The sequence below is a fragment of the Panthera pardus genome, unplaced genomic scaffold, assembly GCF_024362965.1.
Source record: "Panthera pardus isolate Hobbes unplaced genomic scaffold, ASM2436296v1 HiC_scaffold_4, whole genome shotgun sequence".
NCBI lineage: Eukaryota > Metazoa > Chordata > Mammalia > Carnivora > Felidae > Panthera > Panthera pardus.
In genome coordinates this window covers 1423406-1451400 of record NW_026526969.1, presented here as the reverse complement: position 1 = coordinate 1451400, position 27995 = coordinate 1423406, and the positions used below count along the sequence as shown (strand labels likewise).

At 40.0% G+C, this 27995-nt stretch overlaps 1 protein-coding gene and 1 non-coding gene across 5 annotated transcripts in view; one reads left to right on the top strand and one right to left on the bottom strand.

Annotated features, from left to right (window-relative positions):
- Positions 1–27995, bottom strand: part of CALN1 (calneuron 1) — a 524984-nt gene that overhangs the window by 452774 nt on the left and 44215 nt on the right. The gene's annotated exons all lie outside the window — the stretch shown is intronic.
- On the top strand, positions 6926–7032 carry LOC128774773 (U6 spliceosomal RNA). Its single transcript, XR_008419241.1, has one exon. It is a non-coding gene; the product is annotated as a U6 spliceosomal RNA (small nuclear RNA).

The following is a 27995-nucleotide window of genomic DNA, read 5'->3' as shown; positions in this document are numbered from 1 at the left end:
TAGGTATATACAGAGCATTTTATCCAAAAGCAGCAGAGTATATATTCTTCTCAAGTGTACATGAAACATTCTTTAGGATAGATCATATGTTAGGCCACAAAACAAGTCTCAGTAAATTTAAGAAGAAGATAAAAATCATATCCAGCATCTTTTTTGACTCCAATGGTGTGACACTAGAAATCAATCACAAGAAGATTGGAAAAATCACACATATGTACAGATTAGACAATATGTTACTGAACAACTAATGGAGAAATGAAGAAATAAAAGGAGAAATAAAAGTATCTTGAGAAAAATGAAAATGGAAATACCATATACCTAAATCTACTGGGTACAGTAAAAGCAGCTCTAAGAGGAAAGTTTATAGAGATACAGGCCTGTCTTAAGAAACAAGAAAAATGTCAAATAAACAATTTAACTTTATACCTTAAGGAGCTAGGAGAAGAGGAATAAACAAAGCCCCAAGTTAGTAAAGGGAAAAAATAATCAGAAGAGAAATAAATAAAAGAAAGATTTAAATGACAATATAAAAGATCAATGAAACTACGAGCTAGTTCTTTGGAAAAGATAAACAAAATTGACAAACCTCTAGCTATATTCACTAAGAAAAGAAGACAGAGGACTCAAATAAAATCACAAATGAAAGAGAAGTAACAAGCGACACCACAGAAATATGAAGGATTAAAAGAGACTACTATGAAAAAGTATATGTATGCCAAAAAATTGAACAACCTAGAAGAAATGAATACATTTCTAGAAACACATCACCTTCCAAGAATGAATCATGAAGAAGTAAAAAGTCTGAGCAGACTGATCACCAGTAAAAACATTGAATCAGTAATCAAAAAACTTCCAACAAGCAGAAGCCTAGGATCAGATGGCTTCACTGGGTGACTTCTACCAAATAATTCAAGATTTAATACCTAGCCCACTCAAACTCTTCCAAAAAATTAAAGAGGAGGGAACTCTTCCAAACACATTTTACAAGGGCAGCATCACCCTGATACCAAAAACAGACAAGGACAACACACACACACACACACACACACACACACACACACACACACACACTACAGGCCAATATTCCTGATGGGCATAGATGCAAAACTCCTCAACAAAATATTAGCAAACTGAATTCAACAATACATTAAAGGGATCCTTCACCATGATCAAGCGAGATTTATTCCAGTGATGCAAAGATCAATAAATATGACACACCGCATTAACAAAATGAAATATAAAAACCATATGATCATCTAAATAGATGTAGAAAAACATTTGACAAAATTCAACATCTATTCATGATAAAAGTCTCAACAATGCGGGTAGAGATGAAATGTAACTCAACATATTAAAAACCATATATGACAAGCCCACGGTTGACATACTCTACAGGGAAAAGCTGAAAACTCTTCCTTTAAGATCTGAAACTAGACAAGGATGCCCACTTTCACTATTTTTATTCAACATAGGATTGGAAATCCTAACCAGAGCAATTAGGCGGGAAAAAGAAACAAAAGTGATCCAAATCAGAAAGGAAGAAGTAAAATGGTTATTATTAGCAGAAAACTTGATTTTATATATAGTTTTATATATAGTTCTATTAGAACTAATAGATTCAGTAAAGTTACAGGGTACAAAATCAATATATAGAATTTGTTACATTTCTATACACTAACAACAAATAATCCAAAAGAGTAATTAAGAAAACAATCCCACTTACAACTGCATCAAAAAGAATAAAATACTGGAATAAATTTGACTAAGCGGGTTAAACACCTGCACACCGGAAACTATAAGGCATTGATGAAAGACACAAATAACTGGAAAAATATGTTATGCTCATGGATTAAAATAATTTAATATTGTTAAAAATGTCTATATACCCAAAGCAATCTATATATTCAATACAATTATTATCAACATTCCAAAGGCATTTTCCACAGAAATAGAACAATTCTAAAATTTGTATAGAGCCACACAAAATGCTAAATAGCCAAATTGATCTTGAGAAAAAAGAACAAATATGGGGGCATCATGCTCTCTGATTTCAAACTGTATTACAAAGCTTTAGTAATCAAAACAGTAGTATTTTTATCATCATAAAAACAGACACATATCAGTGGAACAGAATAGAGAGCCCAGAAATAAACCCACACATATACGGTCAATTAATTTATGACCAAGGAGGCAAGAATACGTAATGGGAAAAGGACAGTCTCTTCAACAAATGGTATTGGGAAAACTAGTTAGGTATATGCAAAAGAAAGTATATGGACCATTATCTTACACCAAACAAAATATTATCTCAAAATGGATTAAAGACTTGAATGTAAGACCTGAAGCCACAACATTCTTAGAAGAAAACACGCACGGTAAACTCTTTGACATTGGTTATTGGAAATGACTTTTTGATCTGACTCCAAAGGCAAGGGTAACAAAGGCAAAAATAAACAAATGACACTACATCTAACTAAAAAGTATCTGAATAGTGAAGGAAACCACCAACAAAATGAAAAAGCAACTTATTGAACAGAAGATATTGTTTTTTATTATTTTTATTTTTAATGTTTACTTATCTGTTTTGAGACAGAGAGAGAAAGAGAAAGCATGGGGGAGGGCCAGGGAGAGAGGGAGAGAGAATCCCAAGCAGGCTTCATGCTGTCATCACAGAGCCTGATGCAGGGCTCAAAGCCACAAACTGTGAGATCATGACCTGAGTCAAAATCAAGAGTCAGACGCTTAGCCAAGGGAGCCACCCAGGGACCCCAGGAGAAGATATTTTCCAATCACATATCTGATAAGGGGTTAGTATCTAAAATATATAAATAACTCACACAACTTAGTAACAACAGCAACAAATCCCAAACAATTTGTCTGAAAAATAGACATTTTCCTACAAAAGACATATGGATGACTGACAGACACATGAAACGATGCTCAACGTCACTAATCATCAGGGAAATGCAAAGAAAAACCACAAGGAGATCTCACCTCACGCCTGTCAGAATAGCTATTACCAAAAAGACAAAAATAACACGTGTTGGCAAGAATGTGGAGAAAGGGGAACCCTCTTGCACGGTTGGTGGGAATGCAAACTAGGGCAGCCACTATGGAAAACAGGGTGGAGGTTCCTCAAAAAATTAAAAATAGAACTACCCTATGGCCCAGCAATTCCACTTCTGGTATTTATCTGAAGAAAATGAATACACTAATTTGAAAGGTATGTGCACCCCTATGTTCATTGCAAAATAATTTACAATAGCTAAGATATGGAAGCCACCCAAGTGTCCGCTGATAGATGAATGGATAAAGAAGATGTGGTATATTACGCAATGGAATACTACTCAGCCATCCAAAAGGATGAAATGTTACCATTTGCAACAACATGGATGGCCCTTGAGGGTATTCTGCTAAGCGAAATAAGTCAGACAGAGAAAGATATATGATGGATGACTTCACTTATATTTAGAACCTAAAACAAAACAAGTGAACAGCAAAACAAAACTCAGATACAGAGAACAGATTGGTGGTGGCCAGAGTGGAGCGGGATTTAGGGATAGGTGAAATGGGGATCAAGAGATACAAACTCCCAGTTGTAAAATTAATAAGCCATGGGTGTCATGCACAGCATGGTGACTATGGTCGATAATATTGTATTGCATAGTTGAATGTTGTTAAGAGAGTAAATCCTTGTAACTTTGGATGGTGACAGATGGTAACCAGACTTATGGCGATCATTTCACTATGTAGACAAATGTCAAATGACTATGTTGGACACCTGAAACCAACATAATGTTCTATGTCAATTATCCTTCAATTAAAAAAAAAAAAGAGGGCACCTGGGTGGCTCAGTCAGTTAAGCATCCGACTCTGGCGCGAGTTATGATCTCACGGTTCGTGAGTTTGAGCCCCACGTCAGGCTCTGTGCTGACAGCTCAGAGCCTGGAACCTGCTTCGGATTCTGTGTCTCCCTCTCCCTTTACCCCTCCCCCACTCACACTCTGTCTTTCTCTCTCTCTCAAAATAAATAAACATTTATAGAAATAAAAAATAAATAGAATTTTAAAAAAAGAAAAGAAAGCTCACAATTTAAATACCAAACAAAACTGAATGCAAGATGAAAATGGTTAAACAGGACAAGGAGAGTCACTTAGTAATGACAGAGTATAATCCACAGTGAAAATATTTGTAATGTACTATTATACAACAAATAACCTAAGACCAAATCATGAAAAACTCTCAGGAACAGCATGGGAATTCACTTAAGTGGGAAGTTATAAAAATACATACCAGAATCAATAGCTTTCTTACATACGATAATAATAAGGCATAAAATATGGTAAAAGCGAAATAAAATTCTATTCACAATAGCAACCAAAAATTAATCTATGTGGAGAAAAATTTTAAATTCTACTGAGAGACATAGAAGGACACATGAATAAAATGAATTCTTGACTAGAGAAGTATACTTTATTTTATTTTATTTTATTTTATTTCATTTTGTTTTATTTTATTATTTTAGAGAGAGAGAGTGGGGAAGTGGGGTGGAGAAAGAGAGAGAGAGAGAGAGAGAGAGAGAGAGAGAGAGAGAATCTTAAGCAGGCTCCACACTCAGTGCAGAGCCCAACATGGGGCTCGATCCCACGACCCTGGGATCATGACCTGAGCCAAAATCAAGAGTCAGACACTCAACTGACTGAGCCCCCCATGCACCCCTAGAGAAGTATACCTTATTATTAGATAAGTAAAACTATTGTAAAGATGTCAGATCTCCCTAAATTCATTTCAAAATTCCAGGCAATCAGAATCAAGATCCCAATGGGATGTATACCGGAATCGGATCGACTGATTCTAAAGTTCGTCTGTAAGATTCAGTATTTACCAAGAGGCCAAATAATTAATGTGGAAGAACTAACTCTACCTGATATTGAAATATCCTGTAGATCTATAGTGATTAAAACTTCCTCATTCCAATTCAGGAGATGAATTAAAATGAATACTTCTGGTTTATTATCTGCCTTTATATCTTCCTCTGAAAGGTAAGCTCCATGAGGAGAGGAGTTTTGTCTCCTTTTTATACTGATATAGCTCAGTTGATGAGAAAGTGCCTGGCACATAAGTATTTGTTGGATAAATGGATAAACAAAGCAATGGAATTGAATTCTTAGTACAGAATAGACACGCAGAGACTTAGGGATTTGGATACTGTGTAAAGTGGCATTTCAAATTAAAATGGAAATAATCAATCAAAGTGTTATTTGGAAAAGAGTCAAACCAAACTCTTCATTCCATATAGTGAAAGAGATTTCAAGTGTATCAAAGATGTAAGTGTAACAAATAAAGCCATAATACTATAAGAAAAATAGAGACTGATATTATAATCTTCAGGTGAGAGAATCCTTTTAAAGCACAAAACAAAAGCCAGACACCATGAAGACAAAGATTTATAAAGTTGATTCCATTAAAGGAAAAGGTAAAAACAGTAACAGCAACATCAAAAATGTGTACAAAAACAACAACCACAACACATATAACCCAATTAACATGTAAACAAAAACCTGGAATAATTATTTACAACATAGATAGTCAAAGGATTATTTTGTCAGCATATAAAAAACTCCTCTAAATCAATGATAAAAAGATAAAAATAATGGCAAAGTGCATAAAATGAGAAATATATTCATAAAAGTATGTTTAAAATCACTAATAAAGAAATATAACTTAATGCAAAGATGTCCGGGTATTCTTCTATCTGACTGACAAGAGTTAAAAACATACATAAAATCCAATGTGAGTGAGGATATAGAAAAAGATTCCCTCTTAGTAAATGTCGGTGAGATTGCAAGTTGTACGTTTCAAAAAGGTAATTGGACAATGTGTATCAAAGTGTATACGCACATGGGCAACAATTCCAGTTTTAAGCATTTATCCTAAAACCAAAATCAGTCAGCCAATTGAACAAAGATGTTTATAGGTATATGGAGTATTTTGTTGTTCCTATTAATGAAAAATCAGAGGCGAAGCAAATGCCCATCAATAAACAACTAAATGATTAAAGTACGGTAGGGTCACATAGTTAATACCACTAACTGACCTGGAAACATACCTATGACGTATTGTTCAGTGCATAAATCAAGCTAGAAAACAGTATTCGAAGTTAGATACATCTAAATTGCATGTCTATGACCCAGCAATTTCTCTCTTAGGTATATAACCAATAAGACAGCATTCATGTGCTCGCAAGAGACGTGCACTATAATATTTAGAGCCGCACTATTCATAATAGCCCCAAACTGGAAACCACCCAAATGCCTATCAACAATAAAGTGGATAAATAAATTATGACACAGTCACGTAATGGAGAGATAGCTCAACAATAGTGAATGAACCCCCTAAAGCCATATAGATGAGCCTCACAAATATAATGCTGATTGAAAGAAGACAAAGCAGAATACACGCTTCATGATGACATTTGAATAAAATTTAAAATCTGGCGAAAGTAACCTATGTCATTAGAAGTCAAGACAGTAGTTATCCTTGGGTTGGTGCGGAGCGGGTTGTGACGGGCAGTGGGTACAAAGATGGCTTCTGCGAGGCTGGCAATATTCTGTTAACTGAGCGCTGGTTACCTGGGTATGCACACTTTGTGGTCGTCTGTACACCTAGGAGCTGTATACTTTTCTGTGTACACACGCACATACAAACACACACACAAAATGGTTTGCACAGACAGGAAGATGTCAGGAAGTAGCCTGACAAGAATGTCAGCAGTGTTTTAATCTGGAGAGGGGATTTAGCATGACTTTGGCTTCCTTCAGGATATTTGTCTATATCAGTAGATACAATTATATACAGGAAAATACAATTCAATTGAAGGAATAGAAATAAATTTACTGAACATTCAACTCAAAAATTTAGAACAGCGCTCACTTCGGCAGCAAATGTACTAAAATCGGAACAATACAGAGAAGATTAGCATGGCCCCTGGGCCACGATGACACATAAATTTGTGAAGTATTCCATAAAAAAAGAAAAAAAAAGAACAATAAAGAAAATGAGAACATGGGATGAATGAAGTGATAAAGAGCCAGAAAACAATCAGATACTATGGAGGCTGACTGAGAGCGATCAATATGCTTCCTCCCAAATGACCGTTAATGAACTTAACAAATTTACACCAATAGACAATGTGGGAAATAGCACTTTAACCATGAGCCAAAGAACTGGGGGAATTTCTGCTGATTTCACCATCACAGAGAATGATTTAAAAACCCATTTGGGGGTGCCTGAGGAGCTCAGTCGGTAAAGGACCTGACTCTTGATTTTGGCTTGGGTCATGATCTCACACTTTGTGAGATCAAGCCCTGCATTGCTGTGGAGCCTGCTTAAAATAAATAAATAAATAAATAAATGCCCATTTTAAAAGTAAGCTTATTGAAGTGTAATTAACATATAATAAACTGCATATAAAGTATTCAATTTAGTAAGTTTTTATTTTTTTAGTAAGTTTTTAATACATATACACACCCATGAAGCCATTGCCTCCAAAAGTTTCCTCATATCTCTTCCTTTCACTTCCTTTATCCTCTCCCCTCACCTGTAAGAAACATGATAGTTCCCTTTTCTAGAGTTTTATAGAAATAGAATTGTAGAGGGCACCTGGTTGTCTCAGTTGGTTAAGTGGCCAACTCTTGACCTCAGTTCAGGTCATGATCTCATGGTCCATGAGACTGAGCCCCACGTCGGGCTCCATGCTGACAGTGAGGAGACTGCTTGAGATTCTCCCTCCCTCTCTCTCTCTCTCTCTCTCTCTCTCTCTTTCAAAATAAATAAATAAACATTTTTTTAAAATAAGAGAAAAAGAAACAAAATTGTAGTATATGCATTTTTGTAGTCTGGTTTCATTATTCCAGCATAATATTTTGAAATGCACCCCTAATTTTGTATGTAACAAAATTTTGTTGAATCATAGTTCATTGGATGAAGACACCATAATTTATTTACTCACCAGTTGATGGGTATTTAGGTTCCTTCCAGGTTTTGATTATTATGAATAAAATGAGCAATGAGCAATTTGGGGTCATGTTTGAGTCTTTATGTGAACATATGCTTTCCTTTATTTTGGTTACATGCCTAGAGGTGGAATGGAAGGTCGTACGACAGATGTATTCAGAATGGATTAAATTAATGTATTACCATGTATGTTTAACTGTTTAAAAAACTTCCAAATTATTATTCAAAATGATGGTACCATTTTGCATTCCCACCAGCAGTGTATGAGCCTTCCAATGGCTCTACTTTCTTGCCATCACTGGGTATAGTTAGTCATTTTAGTTGTAGACATTTTCATAAGTGTGTGATGGCATCTCACTGTATTTTTTTTCTTTTTCTTTTAGAGAGAGAAAGCACGTGCACATGAGCAGGGGAGGAGCAGAGGGAGAGGAAGAGAGAGAATCACAAGCAGGCTCCATGCTCAGCATGGGGCCCAGTGTGGGACTCAACCTCATGATCATGACCTGAGCTGAAATCAAGAGTCAGACACCCACCTGACTGAGTCACCCAAGCACCCCTATGATGGCATCTCTTTATAGTTTTGATTTGCATCTCCCTAATGATTAATGACGTTGAATATTTTCTCAGGTGTTTATTTGCCAGCTTTATATCTTCTTTGGCAAATTATCTGTTCATATAATTTACCCACTTTTATATTGAGGGTTTTTTTTAATTGAATTTAGAGGGCTCTTTATATGTTTTGAATACAAGTCCTTTATGAGATATATGATTTGCAAATATTTCCACTCAGCCTGTGGCTTGTCTCCCACCCCCCTCCCCCTGCCCCATGGCTTGTCTTTTCCTTCTCTTAATAGTATCTTTTAAAAAGAAAGTTCTTAATTTTGATGAAGTCTGGTTTCTTGATTTGTTCTTTTAGGAATCATACTTTTGGGATCATATTTGCCTAACCCAAGGTCACAAAAGTTTTCTCCTAGAAGTTTTGTGATTTTACGCTTTACATTTGGGTCTAAGATGCATTATGAATTAAGTTTTGAATATGGTGATATGGACAGATTGAAGCATGTGTATGTATAGTGGATGTATATTGAAATACGGTCTATATTTGTACGTACTACATATGGATATCCAGCATTTGCACCAGTGTTATTGAGAAAACTATGCTTTCTCCATTAAATTGCCTTTGCACTTTTGCCAAAAAGTCAATGGACCATGCTTCCACTTCAGGGTAAGGTGAAGTAAGCCTATTAAACCCATATATATCCCACTGAGTGTAGCCTAAAAACAGGAGGGAATGTATGCAGCAGCTATCCGAGGACTCTGAAAATAACTACTAACAGGCAGATTGGGGAAGAACATGAGAATTCAAAAGACCACCCACTGGTGATGAGTTTATCATTACTTTCTTCTGGTATTTTCAGGTCTGAATGTAGTGAAACCTGAAACCGGAAAGTGAGAATTAGCACAACAGAGAAGACTCCAGGAGATGCCTCAAATTCTGACTTACTGTATGCGTAAGTGGTTTCCTAAAAGAGAGAATATGAAATTCACAATCGCTCTTTCTTTTTTTCTTTTCTCTCTATCATCTTGTATCTCAGCCCCCAAACAACCCATGGAAGCCAAAGCAGGAGGGGCAATGAGAGCCAGTAAGAGCCTACAACCTTGAGGAAATAACGTACAAGACAACTATAATATAAAAGTAGAAAATAAAAGGACTTATGTTGGCGGTAAGGTCTCTACATTTTACTTGAAGTGAGAAAATAGCAAGTGATATCAGTGAAACTGACGGAGTGGGGAACTCGAAAATTCTGTTACTCCATAAAAGTAATTTTTTTAACTGGCAAAAAAAAAGTCAGAATCAACTTTTTTCGATGTCCGGAAATTAGCCAAAATTTTGTGGAAACTATAGACCAATATCCCTCATCAACATAAATGCAAAATTCCTTTTTAAAAAATCAGCAAATCAAATCCTGCAAAACTGAGAGGACAATGCAACGTAACTACGTGCTATTTATTTCAGGAAGGCAAGTCTGCCTATAATATTCAAAAACAATCAGTGTAATCCTCCATATGAAAAGCCCAAAGGAAAAATAAACAATAAATGGTCTCAGATGCAGAAAAAAAAACACGTGACAAAATTCAACCTCCATCCATATTTAAAAATTCTTAACAAACTAGGAATATAAGAGAACTTCTTCAACCTGGTAAGGGGCATCTACAAAAAAGCTAAATCTAACACACTTAATGGTGAAAGACTCAAGGCTTTCCTCCTAAGATCAAGAACAAGGCAACACTTTTACTATTTCTCATTATACTGTCCTGACTTTCCCCAAATGCTGACTCTGACCTTGAACAAAACTTAAGCTTTCCTCATGTCAGGGTGACCTTCCAGCTTCCTAAGAAGTAAGCTTATGTAGTGCTACTCCTCCGAAAAGGAGTTTCTAGTAACCTAGAAAGCAATGTGCTTCCTCATCACGTTTTATAAACTGAGCTGCAACCACAGAGAGCTGAGTTTCTTACCTCTCGATTTTGAAGTCTCCCTGTTTGCAGTTTGTTTCTCAGTCAACAAAATATTCACAAGTAAAACCCTCTGGATTTTCTTTTGACAATGTCATTAGATTTTCTTCATTGGTAAGTATGGTAAACAAAGTTCTAAGATGGCTGCCATGACTTTCCTCTTCCCAGTATCCATGCTTTTGTGTAATCCTTTCCCCCGTAGCAAAGGAAGAACTGTAACTAAGAATATGACAAAGGTGAAGGGATAAATTTCAACGTTGCAAAAGTAACTAAAATATTGAATAATCTGACTTGTAGGTTAACTGAAAGGCAGATTATCCTGTCTGGGCCTGAACTAATTAAGTGATCCCTTTAAAAGATCTATAGGTCAGAGACTCAAAGTAGTAAAGTCTCTCTCTCCCTCTCTCTATCTCTCTCTCCTTCCAGTCCCTTCTCTCTCTGTCACTGGCTTTAAAAGAACAAGCTGCCATGAATTCTGTAGCTTCAAGGAAATTAATTTTGCCAACAACTTAAAGGAGTTTGGAAGCAGATCCTTCCCTAGCCAAGCCTGCATTATGAGAACAAAGTCCACTGAACATTTTGATTTTAGCTTTTCGAGACCCTGAAAAGAGAACCTAGGTAGACCTAACCAGACTCTTGACCTACAGAAACTTAGAGACAATAAATAGGTGTTTTAAGACACTAACTGTGTAGTAATTTGTTATTCAGCAATAACAAATTAATACAACAGCTATGTTATCTGTAAATATAGACAGTTTTGCTTTTTCCTTTTCAATCTGGATGCCTTTTATTTATTTTTCTTATCTAATTACACAGGCTAGAACCTTAGTACAATGTTACATAGAAATGGAAAAAATGGGTATCGTTTTCTCATTCTTGATTTTAGGGGTAAAGCATTTGATCTTTTACCATTATGATGAGGGTAGCTACAAGCTTTTTGTAGATGCTTGAATCAGGTTGAGGAAGTTCCCTTCTATTCTTAGTGTGTGAAAGTCTTTTTTTTTTTTTAATCAGGAATAGATGTCGGGATGACTATATGATTTTTTTCTTTTAGTCTGTTATAGTGAATTATGTTGTTTGATTTTAGAATGTCAAGCCACCTTTACATTATTGACATAAACCCCACGTGGTTGTGGTGTATTATTTTTATATAATGCTGGATTTGATTTGTCAAAATTTTATAAAGAATTTTTGCATCTATGTTCTCGAAGTATATTGCTTTGCAGATTTTTTTGTAATGCTTTTGTCTGTTTGTAAAAAATCAGAATAATGCCGGCTGAGTTAGGAAGTATTTTCTGCTTTTCAGTTTTTTGTAGGAGTTTATGCAGAACTGATATCATTTCTTTAGCAAAATTTGTTCAGTAGAATTCACCAATGAAATGATCTGTCTCTGGAGTGTTTTTGTGGGAAGATTTTAAAGTACAAACTTTTTTTTTTTTTAACTGAAATAGGACTACTCAGGTCATATATTTATTTTTGACTGGGCTTTGGTGATTTGTATCTTTTAAGAAATAAGTCCATCTCATCTATACTGTCCAATTTACTGACATAAAATTATTCACAATATTCTATTTTTGTTCCTTTAATCTATAGAATCTGTAGTGACATTCTCTCTCTCATCACTGATATTGGTAATTTATGACTTCACCTTTTTTTTCTTGATCAATCTAGCTGAAAGTTTATTGATTGTATTGATCTTCTCAAAGAACCAGCATTTGGTTTCATCAATTGTATCTATTGTTTTTCTATTTTATTGAATTTTTTCCGATCTTCATTCTTTTCTTCCTTGCTTTGGATTTACTTTCTCTTCTTTTTCTAATTTCTTAATGTGGAAAGTTAGATTACTGGTTTGAGATCTTTCTTCTTTTCTGATATGGATATTTAGTTGTATACGTTTCCCTTTAAGTAATACTTACCTACATCCCACACATTTTCATATGATGCATTTATATTTTCATTCAGTTCAACATACTTTCCAATTTATCTTTTGAGTTCTTTGACTCATATGCTATGTATGAGGGGCTTTCCCAAATATCTGCCTGTTATTGATTTCTAACTTGATTTCGTTGTGATTCATGAACATATCTTGTAGGACTTGAATTCTTTTAATTTATTTATTTACAGTTCATAATATGGTCTATTTTGGTAAATGTTCCATACCCACATAAAAAAGAATGTGCATTCTGCTGCCGTTGGAAGGAATATTCTATAAATTCTAATTATGTCAAATTGAACGATAGTGTTATTCAAGTCAAGTTTGTTCAAAATCTCCCACTATAATTTTGGATATGTCTATTTCTTCTTGAAATCCTAACCATTTTTACTGCCTGCATTTTGACGCTCTGCTGGGTCTGAGTTCCTACTCTCTGAACTGAGGTCCAGAAACTCCTCAGGCAGTAAGTTGGGGCAATCATAGGGCTCACTTTGCTTCCTGTTTCTCAGGTTCCTCCATTTATCTCTTATTGTGTTACTGTGAAAAGCATTGTTTCATGTATTTTCTAGTTTCTGTTGTTATTATTGTATCAGGTGGGAAAGTAAATCCAATTCATGTTATTGTTTTTTTGACCAGAAGCAGAAGTCTCTTGAAACCCCATTTTTAAATTAAATATGTTCACCTCTTGTAGTTGAACAGTACAAACAATTTCAGAGAATGTTGGGCAGGTTTTGAGTCAGACCTACTATCTACCTCTGACTCCAGGGAAAGCCAGTTCTAGACTGAAGAGAAGCTGAGACAACTAATAATTTGGTTCCTCTTCAAAATGATTTTCTTTCAGTATTGGTCAATGTTTAATGGGAATTTGGGGGCTTACATTTCCATTTTAGAAATAACTCTCTATTTTCAAAATAAGGTATTTTTCTTTTTTTTTTAATTTTTTTTTAACGTTTATTTATTTTGGAGACAGAGAGAGACAGAACATGAACGGGGGAGGGTCAGAGAGAGGGGGAGACACAGAATCCGAAACAGGCTCCAGGCTCTGAGCTGTCAGCACAAAGCCCGACGCGGGGCTCGAACTCACGGACCGCGAGATCATGACCTGAGCCGAAGTCAGCCGCTTAACCGACTGAGCCACCCAGGCGCCCCAAAATAAGGTATTTCTTATACGGGACAAAACATTATAACATTTTCCCTTGTGAATTAGTACTAATTTGTGAGTTTTGCCCTCTCACAGAGTTGGCTGGAATTAATACCTCTCTAAAAGAACAGAAACAATTTACAAGAAATTGTGATAGAAGTCTTGTTGGAAATACATTTGAAAACTAAAATTTCCCACTTTCTGGTCTGGATAGACTCTATTAAGACTCATGGTCTGTTTCCCATTGTCTCTTGCAGTTAGATTGGTTAGTTTAGCCAATGTGTGCTAAAATGATTTATACCACTTCCAGATAAAAACAATTAAAAGCTGGTGTGTTTCCTTTTTTTTTCTCCTCCCTTGCTATGTGCCGTGCTCCCCATGGCGTAGCTCCCAGGTGGGACAGCACGTCTCCAGCTGTATCAGCCTTCTTGGGAGAGACACATACACTTTATTTATCAATCCACTAAGATTTTAGGTTACTATGACAAAGTCTACCCTAATGAATAGAGTTTATTCTTATTTTCTCTGACAATAAGGTAGATTTTAAAGGATACATTAAAGAGTTTAACTTTAGATAAGGTGCAATCAATCGAATACAATTTAGTATCTCATTCAATACAACAATTACACCAGTGAAACGACTCAACCTATGTAAATAGCACTACTCCATTCATCACGTTCCTTCAGAATTCTGACTGCCAACTCTAGGTGACTCTCGGGTTTTTTCTGGTCATGGTATTAATGACACAGACCAAGTTTCCCTTTGCAACATGTGCAAACACATTCGCAAAAATATCCAACGGGACTAGGGCACTACCAACGAAGAGCGTTCTTGACACTGTTTGAAGGTATTCTTATTACAATGATAGCAGGACCGATCGATGTTTCACCAGTTACGGAAGGTGTGCATAGAAATCTAAATTAACCACTGTCACAATTCTCATTTGTTCTAGAAACGTATTAGCACGCCATAAGGAGATGGCTAGACAGTTTTTATCTATGTATACCATGATTAGATCTATCTATCTACAGTGATTTTCATATACTATATTTCAGTAACAAATACCCTATTTTCAATACTTTTCCTTGTATACCATATGCCAGGAGGCATACTTGGTTTCTTGCAGAGTAAGACTTGTAGAGAATTGAAGCAGGAAGAAGAACCGAATGAATGAGAGAGAGAGTAGCATACTATGCTAGCAACACCAGAAAATATTTTCACGCACCTGAGAACTGACTACCATGGCATAGCACCAAAGTAATACTAAGGGAGACACCAGTTGGACAGCTCCTCAGAGTTTCCATAGATACATAGATATAGTTACAGATACGCAGAGGCATAACTATAATGATATCTATCTCTCCATACCTATCTATCTCAATATTTAAATCGTAATATTTAAACATTGAGTAATATTTAGGGGCGCCTGGGTGGCTCAGTCGGTTAAGCGTCCGACTTCGGCTCAGGTCACGATCTCGCGGTCGGTGAGTTCGAGCCCCGCGTCGGGCTCTGGGCTGACCGCTCAGAGCCTGGAGCCTGTTTCGGATTCTGTGTCTCCCTCTCTCTCTGACCCTCCCCCGTTCATGCTCTGTCTCTCTCTGTCTCCAAAATAAATAAACGTTTAAAAAAAATTTTTTTAATTGAGTAATATTTAGATATTACAATACTTAATATTGTAATATTTAAATAAAATAGAAATATTACATTGTAATATCTAAATATTGAGATATTTAATATTTAAAGCATTATAAAAAAGGATATTTGTTATTGAAATACAATATATGAAAAACATCATAGACCAAGAGTTGGAAGCAGTGGACGTTGTTTTTGTTAATTCTGTAAATTCTTTAGCAGAGTCAGGAAATCTAGCAGTCAGAAAAATAGAACATCCCACACAGAACCCAGAGCCCCTGACCAAATGGATACCAGTTAAATTCCACAAATGGGTAAGTGCCAAGCTGCAGTAAGAGTGAAGAAGCCAAACGCAGAGCCTGTCAGACAACATCATAACGTGTAGGACGGGATATATTGCCCAGAAGGCTCAAGAAAAGAGCCTATTCTTAAAGATGCATGTTAGGAAACGGAAATAAATTTTAGAAACCATGTCCTTGGGGCCATGATAAAGGGTAAGGAAAGCATGAGCTATGTGAGCTTGGGACAGGGGGAGGACAAACCAAAGGGAGGGCAGGGACACAAGTGGGGAAAGGAAAGAAATATCTGGTAACAGGAAAACAATGTGCATCAGAGGCAATGAAGGTAGATGTTTCCCTGAAGAGTAAATCAAAGCTTTGACATGGGAGAAAAACAAAAAGATCCCGCACGCAGAAGGAAAGGATGAAGATTAAACGTTTTAAAAAGAAAATGTCCCAGGTGTGTAGGGCGAAGAAATAGAGATGCAACATAAGAAATACATGGGCTCCCTAGGAATAAACCCAAGCTATAGAAAAGAGGTAGCAATAATAACAATCATAATAAAAAGGATTTTTTTTCTAAACTGACTAAAGAATAAGTATAAAGACCAGAGTGGATCACACTGTCCTGACAAAATTCATGAGACTGACACATAAAATGTGTGCTGGAAAATTTGTTGGAATTCGAGGATGATGGCGGGAGGGGATTCACGGGGATGTACAGGCCAAACGCAACACGAAACCGAAAAAACCCAAGCCCTCCGGGAAAGACTCAAAACAGTACGTGTCAGTGATCAGCCCTTCAGCTGACGGGGGGCCGTGGGCACTGCCCAGCTGTGTCCCAGCACTGGCCACATCCACGAGGATCAGCACTAGAAACCCTCCTGTCAGGCAGCAGAGACTCACGGGAGAGGAGGCATCACCTTGATGCTAAAATAGGATGGACCAAAGGAGAAACATGGCGACTGTCAGTCAAGAGTCAAGTCATGCACGCAGACATGCGAGGCGTAGCTAGAAGGCTCTGGGAAGCTTACGTTCCCAAACAGTGAGTGGCAGGCAGTCAGACAAATGCTATTGGTGACCGTTGTCACAACTTCATTTGTAACTCCAGTCTATTTTCGGTTAGAATGTGAGCCCTGGAGAGCAGGACCTGCGCCATACTGTCTTCACTTAATGTCTGCAGCAGCTGCCACGAAAGGTCCTTGGGTAACTGCAAGCACATGGCTTTAGTCTCACCTGCCAGGGGTCGTTCTGGGACAGCTTGGGGGTGAGTCTGTCTACTGAGGAAGAGAAAGGCCCTTTCCAAAAACTGGCTCCCGCCCCGTCAAGGGGAAAAGTGATGATTTCGCAGCTCATTTCCAATCCACAGTGAAAGTAAGCAGTTGGCTCTGTTGTCCTATTATCGTCACAACAATACCCATTTCTTATATACAACTGCATCCCTGAGCATGACTTAGCGAAAGAAGGAGGAAAAATGCTTTGTCCATTAAGAGCAAGGAACATCTTGCGGTTACATCGCCTTTTAATAAAATGATTTTCTTCTTTGGTATGGACTTACGCTGAACTACCTCTGGAAATTACTGCTTGGCATGGGGAGGTGAGGGCTTGCAAATGTGCTGTCTCCAAGAACTGCTCCTAGGAGACCAGAAGACCACAGAGAGAATATAAGCCTATGTTGACTTTAACACATGGTTCTGGCACAATTGGACACCTGTATGTGAAAACCTAGACCCAGGTTTACAAAAATCAGTTTAAAATAGACTATAGACCTGGGTGTCCAACACAAACTATACAATTTCTAGAACAAAATATAGGAGAAACCTAGGCGACCTCATGTGTAGTAAGGGACATTTAGATCAAACACCAAAGGCACGATCCATGAAAGAAAAAAAATGATTAAGTTGGACTTCATTAAGATTCAAATATTATGCTCTGCTAAAGGGACCGCCAGGAGAATGAAAAGACAAACACACCTCGGGAGAAAATATTTGGAAAAAAATACATATCCGGCAAAGGGCTTATAGCCAACATATACAAAGAAATCTTAAAATTGAACAATGAGAAAGCAAACACCCCCGCGGAAAAAAGCAGAGGAAAGATTTGAGCAGACAGCTCACTGAAGAAGAGCCACAGATCACAGAGAAACGCATGAAAAGATACTCCACATCATAGGTCATCAAAAAGAAACAATGATGAGACCCTGCTACACCCCTATTAGAATGGCTGAAACCCAAAAACACAAAAATAAGAATATCAACTGCTGGCAAAGGTGTACAGCAAAAAGAACTTTCTTCCTTGCTGGTGGGAGTGTAAAAATAGTACAGCAGCCACTTTGGAAGATAGTTTGGGAGTTTCTCACAAAACTTAACATAGTCTTATGCTCTCCAGCAATCATGCTCTTTGGTACATATATATATATATATATATATAGAGAGAGAGAGAGAGAGAGAGAGACTTATAGCAACTTTATGCATAGTCACCAGAAACTGAATGCAACCAAGATGTCCTTTAACGGGTGAATAGATAAACTGTAGTACATTTATAAAGTGGAATATTATTCAGCCAGCAAGAGGAAGGAATGAGCCACACCAAAACAGAAATGGATCTGAAATGGACATATATACATGAAAGGAGCCAGTCTGAAAAGGCTGTATATTACAGGGTTCCAATGGAATAACATTCTAGAAAAAAAAAAAGGTAAAAACTAGGGAGACATGAAAAGATTGGTGGTTGCCCCGGGTTCAGGGGCAAATTAGGAAGGTTGACCAGGTGAAGCGCAAGGTGTTTTTTAGGGCGGCAAAACTATTCCTCGCGGTACTGTATTTGGGGATATGTGACAGGATGCATTTGTCAAAACCCACTCAACTTCAGTCCGAAGAGTAAACCTTAATGTATGCGAATTGTAAAAAAATCATTTAGGAGGTCAGCAGCATCTCGGGATGGAATGCAGAATGTGACAAATCAATCTGTATTCAAATGTATGAAACAGCTTCTCTGAAGGGATTGGGGGTGTGTGCTGATGTAAGTAACTTTGGAAATGAGTGGAGTCTGTAAAGCTAAGGGCAAAGGAATTGCACGCAGAGCATTGTCATTTATAAAGTTGCTTCCCACAGGTATATGTGTTAGCACCTCTGACACGACTATGAATGTGTGTTGCAATTAAACAATTAAGTAAATGGATGGTGGGTGGTAGGAGCTGGCTTTCTCACCGATGGAGGGGAATTGACGGGTAAGTAAGAGGAAGCAGCTAGAATGATCTATGTGATAATGGATTAGACTTGAAGACTTCAGAAGAACTCCCCTTTAGCTTAATATGGACTCACATGGTTACATATAGAAACACATAGAGATACATGTGCTTATACATAGGTTCATGCACACACACATATCCCTTGCTCTGTTGACGGAAAGGGCCTAGAAGCGACAATGCCTCAAGAGCAAACAGCACACCTAGGGCTCAGATACTGGTTTCTAATGCCATTCTCTAATAGAAGAAACCAGGCCAATGCTCTGGGGCAGGAAAAAACCAGAATGAGCCCGGAGCACCTGGTAGGGCCAGAAAGTAAGGAAGTACTCAAAACACAGGAGCCAAGAGCTCCCACTGGCCAAAGCTGCAACCATTTGAGCAGCAAAACAAATAAAGTTGTATTGAATTATTACCCGGATTGTGAAGTAAATATCCCTGAGTCCATATGTATGGAAACACATGATTGAATGAAGACAGAATCTCTTGTTACAGGATTCCAGATAACTTACGTAGATATTCTGCCCTCAGAAGTATAAATGGAACATAACTCCTCATTTCTTATGTGTAGTCTGTGCATGGAAACTTTCTTACAAAGAATACAGTATGCAACCCAGTAATTCCACTACTGGGTATTTACCCAAAGAAAATGGAAACATGAATTCAGAAAGACATATGCACCCTTATGTTTATTGCAGCATTATTTAAAGAGGCAAGATGGGGAAGCAACCTAAGTGTCTATCAGTAGATGAATGGATACAGACGTGGTACACACACACACACACACTTATAGATACGGTGGAATATCACTCAGGCATCAAAAAGAATGAGTTCTTGGGGTGCCTGGGTGGCGCAGTCGGTTAAGCGTCCGACTTCAGCCAGGTCACGATCTCGCGGTCCGTGAGTTCGAGCCCCGCGTCAGGCTCTGGGCTGATGGCTCGGAGCCTGGAGCCTGTTTCCGATTCTGTGTCTCCCTCTCTCTCTGCCCCTCCCCCGTTCATGCTCTGTCTCTCTCTGTCCCAAAAATAAATAAAAAACGTTGAAAAAAAATTTAAAAAAAAAAAAAAAAAGAATGAGTTCTTGCCCTTTGTGACAACATGGATGGACCTAAAGGGTATTAGGCTAAGTGGAATAAGCCAGACAGAGAAAGACAATACCACATGATTTCACTCATATGTGGAATCTAAACAACAAAGCAAAAGAACAAACACACAGAAGCCAGAGACAGACTCAAACACAGAGAAGAAAGTGGCGGTTGCCAGAGGGGAGATGGCAAGAGGATGGGCAAACTAGGTGAAGAGGACTGAGGGGGTCCAAACTTCCGGTTGTCAAAGAAACAAGTTGTGGGGATGAAAGTTACGGCATAGAGAATACAGTTAATAATATTGTAATAATGTTACACAGTGAGAGATGGTAACCATACTTAACGGTGGTGAACACTGTGCAATATATAGAATCGTCAAACCACTACGTTGGATTCTTGACACTAATAACAACATCGTATGCCAACTCTACTCAATGATAAAGATTTTTTTAAGAGTACGGTGTGGAAAGTGTGGAAAATTTAGGAGCTTTACCGTGGAGAATCCTGACAAACACCTCAGCCGCGTGATCCAGATCGACATCGACAGTGACAAGTCGCGTGTGTTGTATGTACCTTTGCTAGGACGTGATAAAAATGGCACTTTCTCTCTGTGATCTTCCCCCGCCACAACCCATAACCCCAGCCTAACCATAGGGAAAAAACATCAGACAAATCCCAGCGTAGGGACGCTCAACCTACCTGACCAATACTCCTCAAAGCTGTCAACGTCATCAAAAACAAGAAAAGCCTGAGAAACTGTAAGAACCAACAGGAGCCTAAGGAGGCATGATGGCTAAATGTAACATCACGCCCTGCATGAGCTCTTGGAACAGAAAAAGAATATTGGATAAAACCTAAGGAAATCTGAATAAAGTATGGACCTTGGTTACAATTGCGTGTCAATATGGATTCATCACATGTAACATATGCATCATCCTCGTGTGAAACGATAATAGAAACAAGCAAGCGTTGGGGATAATGGGAACTCTGTATTACCTTCTCAATTTTTCTGTAAATCTAAAAGTGTTGCAAAAAAAATAAATAAATAAAGTTTAGTCTTAGACATGTTTAGCCCCTCCTGTTGTCTCCCCAAGTGATGTGTTTTTTGGTCCATGGTCACGGGCATCCTACTGGCCTCCAAACCCGAAACTCAGAACTGGCAAATAGGGCTTTTCCTAGTTTGTGCAGCTCTCTCAGGAGTCCTGGGATCTGCCCTTGCTATTTGGCCGCCTCTCAGCTCCGTGTGGCTGCACGTCCCTGAGTGTCTGCATCGCCAGCCATCCAGGTGTGGCCCAGGGTTCTGCACACGTCCTCTGTTCTGGGGACACCTTGGCGTGTCCCTGTGGCAGACTCATTAGCTCTTCACTTAGTGTCTGTGCCCCAGGACGGAGTGAGGTTCAGGCTCTCACCTTGTTGCCTTCTCCACACACTTAACTAGACCAAAGGGACAAGTAGGGCAGGTGCCTTATCTGGTGGGCTCCCAGAGTCCCCATGGAGGGGTAAGGCAGGAGCCTCAGTTCCCCGGTGTTGAGAGAGAGAGAGAAGCAGTATAGCCTTCTTAATTCTCCTACCCCTTATCATTTGTCCTTCTCCTCCCTCCAACCCATGACCAGAAAACTGAGAGAAGTTTCCTTTACATCTCCTGTGTCCTGTGCTCCTTCCTTGCTGCAGCCCCACGATTAAAGCTGACAGCTGGTCAGGGGTGTCTTCTTTGCCCTGGGAGAAGAACTCAAAAGTCTGAGGCTCTCCTGTAGCCTTTGATTGTACAGATTTTCCCTGTCCATGGAGCTCGGCTCTGAAGCCTAGTGTCTTCCTACAAAGTCAAATACCTGTCGTCCAGCCCCAGGGTAAGAAGTCTCTTGACCCAGGCTCAGCCTTGACGTTAGCATGCACCAGTGTGCTATTGGCCAAAATATTATTCCTATTACCCACTGCCAGGGTGTATCACTGAGTTCAGTGGCTTGTCCCCGTGGGAGAGGAAGTCAGAGGGTTAGAGGTTGGGTTTCCTAAAGAGAGACAGAGATTTGCCCAGGGAAGGGCTGAAGAAGGAAGCACTCACTCTGAGAAATGAGACAGCAGGGCCACCCCTGAGGCCAGGCAACGCGGCTAAGAAATGCACCAGACAGGGGTCCTGGGGGCCTTTCACCCCGCAGGGGCCCGGGGATAGAATTCAAGGGGGCTTCCATGAATTTGGTTGGGAAAGAATGTATCTTTATTTTCATCAACCTCGAAATGGAATCTAGCATTTTCTCCAGCTGTAAACACAAGCCACGAGGTGCCCTGGAATTAGCAGTTACTGTGACTTTGTCACTCATTTTCCTACAAGGTTACAGCTGTAACCATTATAATGTTGTTTACACCCACCACCACGACATTTCAAAATTATGATAGCTTATTATTTAAGGCATCAATCTTATTACTTAAGGCATCAACAAAGAAGCATATGTATGATTATATCACACACTTATTTTGTTTAATATTTTGACACTGTACTTAAATGTAATTGATTTCCTTTGTTGTTGCCTCAATTATTCTATTTCATGCATTTAAAAACATAATTCACGGGCTTCATCAGACTGCCAAAGAGATCCGCGCATAAAAATACCCCTTTAAAAATATGTTGGGGGGACTCTAACAAGATTTATTTGTATATTGCAATCACCCCCCCCCCACTTGAAATTCCCCAGTTATTCCCAAGCTTTGGGTAAAACCTGTGATTGATATCCATCTGCTGTGTGTTTGGTGGGGTTGCAGGGATTTGAGAGAGGCTACGGCAAGGGAAATCGTGCTCCTTCATCAGCACCTGGGCCCCAGAGGCTGGCGACTCCTCTCGTTGTCCCAAGAGTCCCGGGTGTGAACCCCAAGTGAAGCTGCCCGGGGCTGAGATAGTGCTCAGCCGGTAGATGGGAGCAGGTAACAAGAATCAGGAGGATTGACTCGGGAACAGACCTGAAGCCCGCCTGTTTCCCCCCACATAAGGAGATAACCCCGGAAAGGGAGTGAGGCAGACATTTGATTAACAGCAGCGCAGAGGAACTATTTATTGCTTTCCCTTAAGTATGTTTCATCAAAAGTCTGTGTGAACACGGGCCAATTAATTACACGCTCTAAGGGCCCCCTCTGGTTGTGGAGGGCACCACTTGCATAGTGATATGTGGGGGGCCCTCCATGGAATGTGCTTGTTATCACTTCTCCTGAAAACCTGGCTTGGTTGCTGCTTCTGCCCCTATGGCACCCACAGGTCGGGATAACTTAGAGACCAACGCTTTTCTACCACGATGTTCAGAATTATCCATCGGCTTCTCGGATCACTGGGAATGCCCTTATCTTTACTACGCCCCCAGCGTCCAGTTCTGTCCGTGTCCCCTGGAAGCAGAGACACAGCACTGGGTGCTGGTGGATCCAGGACCCGTGAAGGAACACCGTGGTAGCTTTCCAATATGGCCCCCAAGTTCTTTGAACCTCCTCCCACCGATAAGTGAGGTCTCTGTCTCCGCTTCCTGAATCTAGGAGGATTTGAACTGCTTTGACCACTAAACGTGCCGGAAGTGATTTTTACAAGGCAGTGTCGTAAAACGGCCAACCAGGTCCTAGCTGGTCCTCCCAGAAGGCTTGTCCCTACTTGCTTGTCTTCAGACCCAGAGGCCATGCTATGAGAAGCACAAGTCACACGGAGAAGTCGCACGCTCCCAACTGAGCCGGTCCTTCAGCCTTCCCAGCCCAGGCACCAAACATGTGAAGAGTGACCAAGTGGTTCCAGCCCCAGCCACCGGAGTCTTCCCAATGGAAGCACCAGACATCACAGGGCAGGAATGAGCCATCCCTACTGGATTTCTGACCCACAGACTCCATGAGCCTCAGATGTTTGTTGGTTTGTGACACCCGCCCCCGAGTTTGGGGTGATTTATTACAAAGCAATAGTAGCCAGACTAAGGAGAAATAAGAGGTCCGGAAGGAACAGGCTCCTACAGTGGCCACATGTGGGCCACTGGACTTGGCTCCAGTAGGAGAGACTGGAGGAGGAGCACCTCATGGGACAGGCCTGAGGGGCACTGTGTCTCTCAGTTCCCTTTGAACTCTGTGATGGGCAAGACGAACTTGATCCTGAGGCAAAGTGCTGCTTTATAGAGCCTTCTGCTGGCAGCAAGAATATTAAGGCACGCATTCCGCTGTCCCTCCCCTTCTCTGTCCCACTTTCTCAATAGGAGCAAAATGCTCAAATTAAAATTTGATTCAAACACCAGGGGTGTGCTGGATATGTTTGGTCTCGCCCAACAATTCTAAATTTTTTCCCAAAAGGGCTTCTGAGAATTATGGGGTCATAGCCCAAAACACAGCCCCCTGCAAGCAAGAAACCTCTTTGGCCATTTTTATCTTAAAAACTAGCATTCCAGAGGTGCCTGGGTGGCTCAGTCAGTTGAGCGTCCGACTTCAGCTCAGGTCATGATCTCACTGTTTGTGGGTTCGAGCCCCGTGTCGGGCTCTGTGCTGACAGCTCGGAGCCCGGAGCCTGCTTTGGATTCTGTGTCTCCCTCTCTCTCTGCCCCTCCCCCACTTGTTCTTTCTCTCTCTCTCTCTCTCCCTCAAAATAAATAAACATTAAAAAAACTAAAAAAAACTAAAAAAAAATCTTTGTAAACCCTAGCATTCCACACCATAACATACCAGCTTTTGTTTGAATATTAATCCATCTAAGATTACTGGCCAAGAGGTGAAATGGACGTTGGCATGAACGTGGGCCGTGTTTATCCTATGATGTCGATACGTTCTGGCCCGTTGCTACATCCCCCATACAAGGACCAGAAAGACAGGCAAACACACTCCTTATGCCCAAAGCCCTTCCAAAGAAAACAAATTCCTAGGGGCTAATTGGCTTATTGAGCATGGGGTGCCTTTAGAGGATGCTTATTAATATCAATGTTGATCATCGATTTGTGGCATGTTTTATTAGAAGAATCACACAGAAAACAAATGGATCCTTGGTGAAAGGAGGATTCTGGAATCTCCGGGCGGGTGAAAGACTGATCAAAGCTTCTTAGCTACGATCATTTGTTATATTTTCTGAGCAGTCCAGAATGGACACTTGGTGCATCTAGAATTTTTTTGCTTCATGAAGACTGCGCTCTTGACCCCTTGCTCTCTCACTTCCTAAGGGACGCTAGTCCACTAATTATTACCTTCAAGCCCTTCTCCTCTGTTGTCACCATCCCCTCCATTCCAGTGTCCCCTGTCCTCGGAGGCCCTTCCATTAGGCAAATTGGCACAATAATTCTAGAGAGCGATTTGGCAAATCCAGCGAAAGAAAAAGCATGTATACTTTCTGACCCAGAAATTTCACTTCTAGAAAATTTATATTTAGATATACTTGCACTAGTTCATAAGGATAAATATACAAAGATGCTCATTGCAGCACTGCTGGTGGGAGCAAAAATAGAGCAGCCTCAACAGCCATCAACAGGGCACTAAGTTAAATAAATCACAGTACAATAGAAAACCATGTTGGTAATAAATTGTTAAGTGAAAAAAACACTTGCGGGGCGATGTGACTACTAATAACAACAAATTGTGCATATTTGGATGGATAAGTGTTTATTTATTCTATCTACATTATGCAGCTGCAGGGGGGTGCCATTCACGTCGGGTACTTGTTTGGGAAGTGAATGTGGTGCCCTGGAGCTGTACCACTACGTGTGTGTGTGTGTGTGTGTGTGTGTGTGTGTGAGACATGCTCTTAGGCACGCCCTGTGCATGAATTTATCTAACACATAAGCTCTATGGTATTAATCTATCTCTTCCATGAGCCTATAAACCACACGAGGAAACGATTATTCACCTTATCCCCGGCACTCAGCACAGAGCCTGGCACACCAATTTAGGGTGTTTGAATGAATATTGGTGTGCGCATTCACTGGGCCTAGGGTGTATCAGTTACTTATCATTTGCATTGATCTGAGAACCAGGCATGTCCTAAGGAGAGGAAATCAACATTTAGTATGTGATTTCTAGGCTCTTACACAAACACGACACACACGCCCAGTGTTCCAGGCTCGAACTGTGTTTGGAAAAGCTGAATTAAACAAGGATAAACCGCTTGCTTTGCTGTAGAGCATCTCTGAGATTTTCATATGCATTGATATTCTCCAAGAGGTAGATAGATCATGGGTTATCATCTGAATTTTGCTGACCGTGAAGCACTTTTAGAGGAATATTTATTTACACTGATGTTCAAAGCCTCCTCAATTTGTAACGTGTTGCGCTAGAAGAATCATCACAAGTAAACAGAAGCAAATAAACCCCGGATAAAAGAGGACTCCCAAGGTAGGGTCAGACAACCTCCTGGAGAATGAGAGTCATTCTAAGTCTCTTAGCTAAGACCATCTGAAATCCCAACTGGGCGGCTGGGTCTGGAGGGAAGGGAAGGGAAAAGAAGTGGCCAGCACAACAAGGGAGAGAAAAGCATGATTGCTGGTGTGGCGATGTGGCAGCAGAAACCTCCCCCCCACCCAACCCCAACAGGGGCTTCTGAGGACCTGGCAAGGCTATCAGTGAACATCCCAGGGAGAAGGGAATTGGGGTCAGCAGATTTATGGGTTCTTTTTGGAAAGTTCCTGATTTAGTAGGCACAGCCCATCAACCGTAGAGTTTGTAAACTCACCCAATAGATTTTGATGGGCTAAATTTTGAACTGGTTCGATCTTGGCATTGCCCTTTGTACTTAACACTCTCCTCTCTTCCAGCCAGCATATGATCAGTGGACTGACAGGGACAGAGTCCAGATCACGGTGAGGGAGGGGTGAGAAGTAAAAGAAAGGTAGAGCATTAGAACAAGAGTAGGAAATGTTTTCAAGAAGTTTGAGCAAAATGATAACATATCAGCTTTTTTTTAAAAGTTAAGTGACATGAGAACGAATGTTTATGATTGGGGGAAGAAGAAAGAGATTGAAGAATAATAAAGGAGGTAAAATTGATGGAAGAAGGTGAGAGAGGGTGCCGGAAATGAATGCCCACACAAATGTGGCAGGTGGTCCTTGGACAGGTAGAGGGACCCCCTCTTTCACCATGACGGGAAGGGAGGAGAAAAAATGAACCAGAATGCAGAAAAGGTGACAGGAGGATGGGTAGAAAGTTGAGGAAGTTTTTTCTTGGGGCCTTTGTTGTATTTGTGAAGGAGGAAGTGACATGGTTTTTAGAAGAGTGAACAGGGGTTGAAACAGTCATGGTGAAGAATGTGAGGGGACCTGACCACTAGAAGAATCTAGGCCACATGGAGGACCCACTGGGGTTGAAGGTTGTGAGTGCGTGAGGTTGCCTACCCGTGCCCCGTATCCATAAAGGATTTTCTTTCACAGTGTTTCCACATCCTGAAGTGGGGACAGCAATGGTAAACATCTGTAGAGTGGGTTGTCAAAGAGAGAACCACTCCGCGTGAGCTCTCAGAGGTGGAGTGTTCTAGAAGGTGATAAGATGATGGCTCAGGCCACAGGAGTGAAGCTGGAGAGGGAAGAAAGTCACTGGAGTTGAAGTTGAGGAAATAGGAGGTGAAAATTTTGGCTGGTCATCCACAGGTTGTCTTACTTTCCTCAGGACGGATACAAGACTTAACAAGCCACTAATGTATTCAAGAAGTGTGGTGATGATCAGAAGGAAAGCAGATGATGGCAACTAGGAGAGACTGGAGGCGAGATTTTTACACAGCTCTTAAGGGTTTGTGATATGAAGGTCTCCCAATAGCCTGTTCGGGTGAAACATGTCACTGTTCCTCTCAGGGGTCCTGGAGGACCTCCCCATTCTCCCAAGTGTGTGTGTGTGTGTGTGTGTGTGTGTGTGTGTGCACGCACACACACACACACACACACACACACACCTTGCTCCAATAAGAATGGGTCCTCTTCTCTGTTTTAAGTACTAACATTCCCCATAAGACATTTTAGAAAGGTTTTTGTGAGCAAAAAAGCTGAATATCACTGATGAGGCCCAACCCTTCCTAACCCAACAATGAGCCCAAGACCATCTAGTGAGTTGATGGAGGTTCCCACCGCTGAATCCCACTACGGTAGTGTATGGTGTGCACTCTCCCCTAAGATGCCCCCATGGCTACTGCTCATTGATGACGCACCCTCGTTAGGGCTGATGAGTTGAGTGCTGTTGAGGT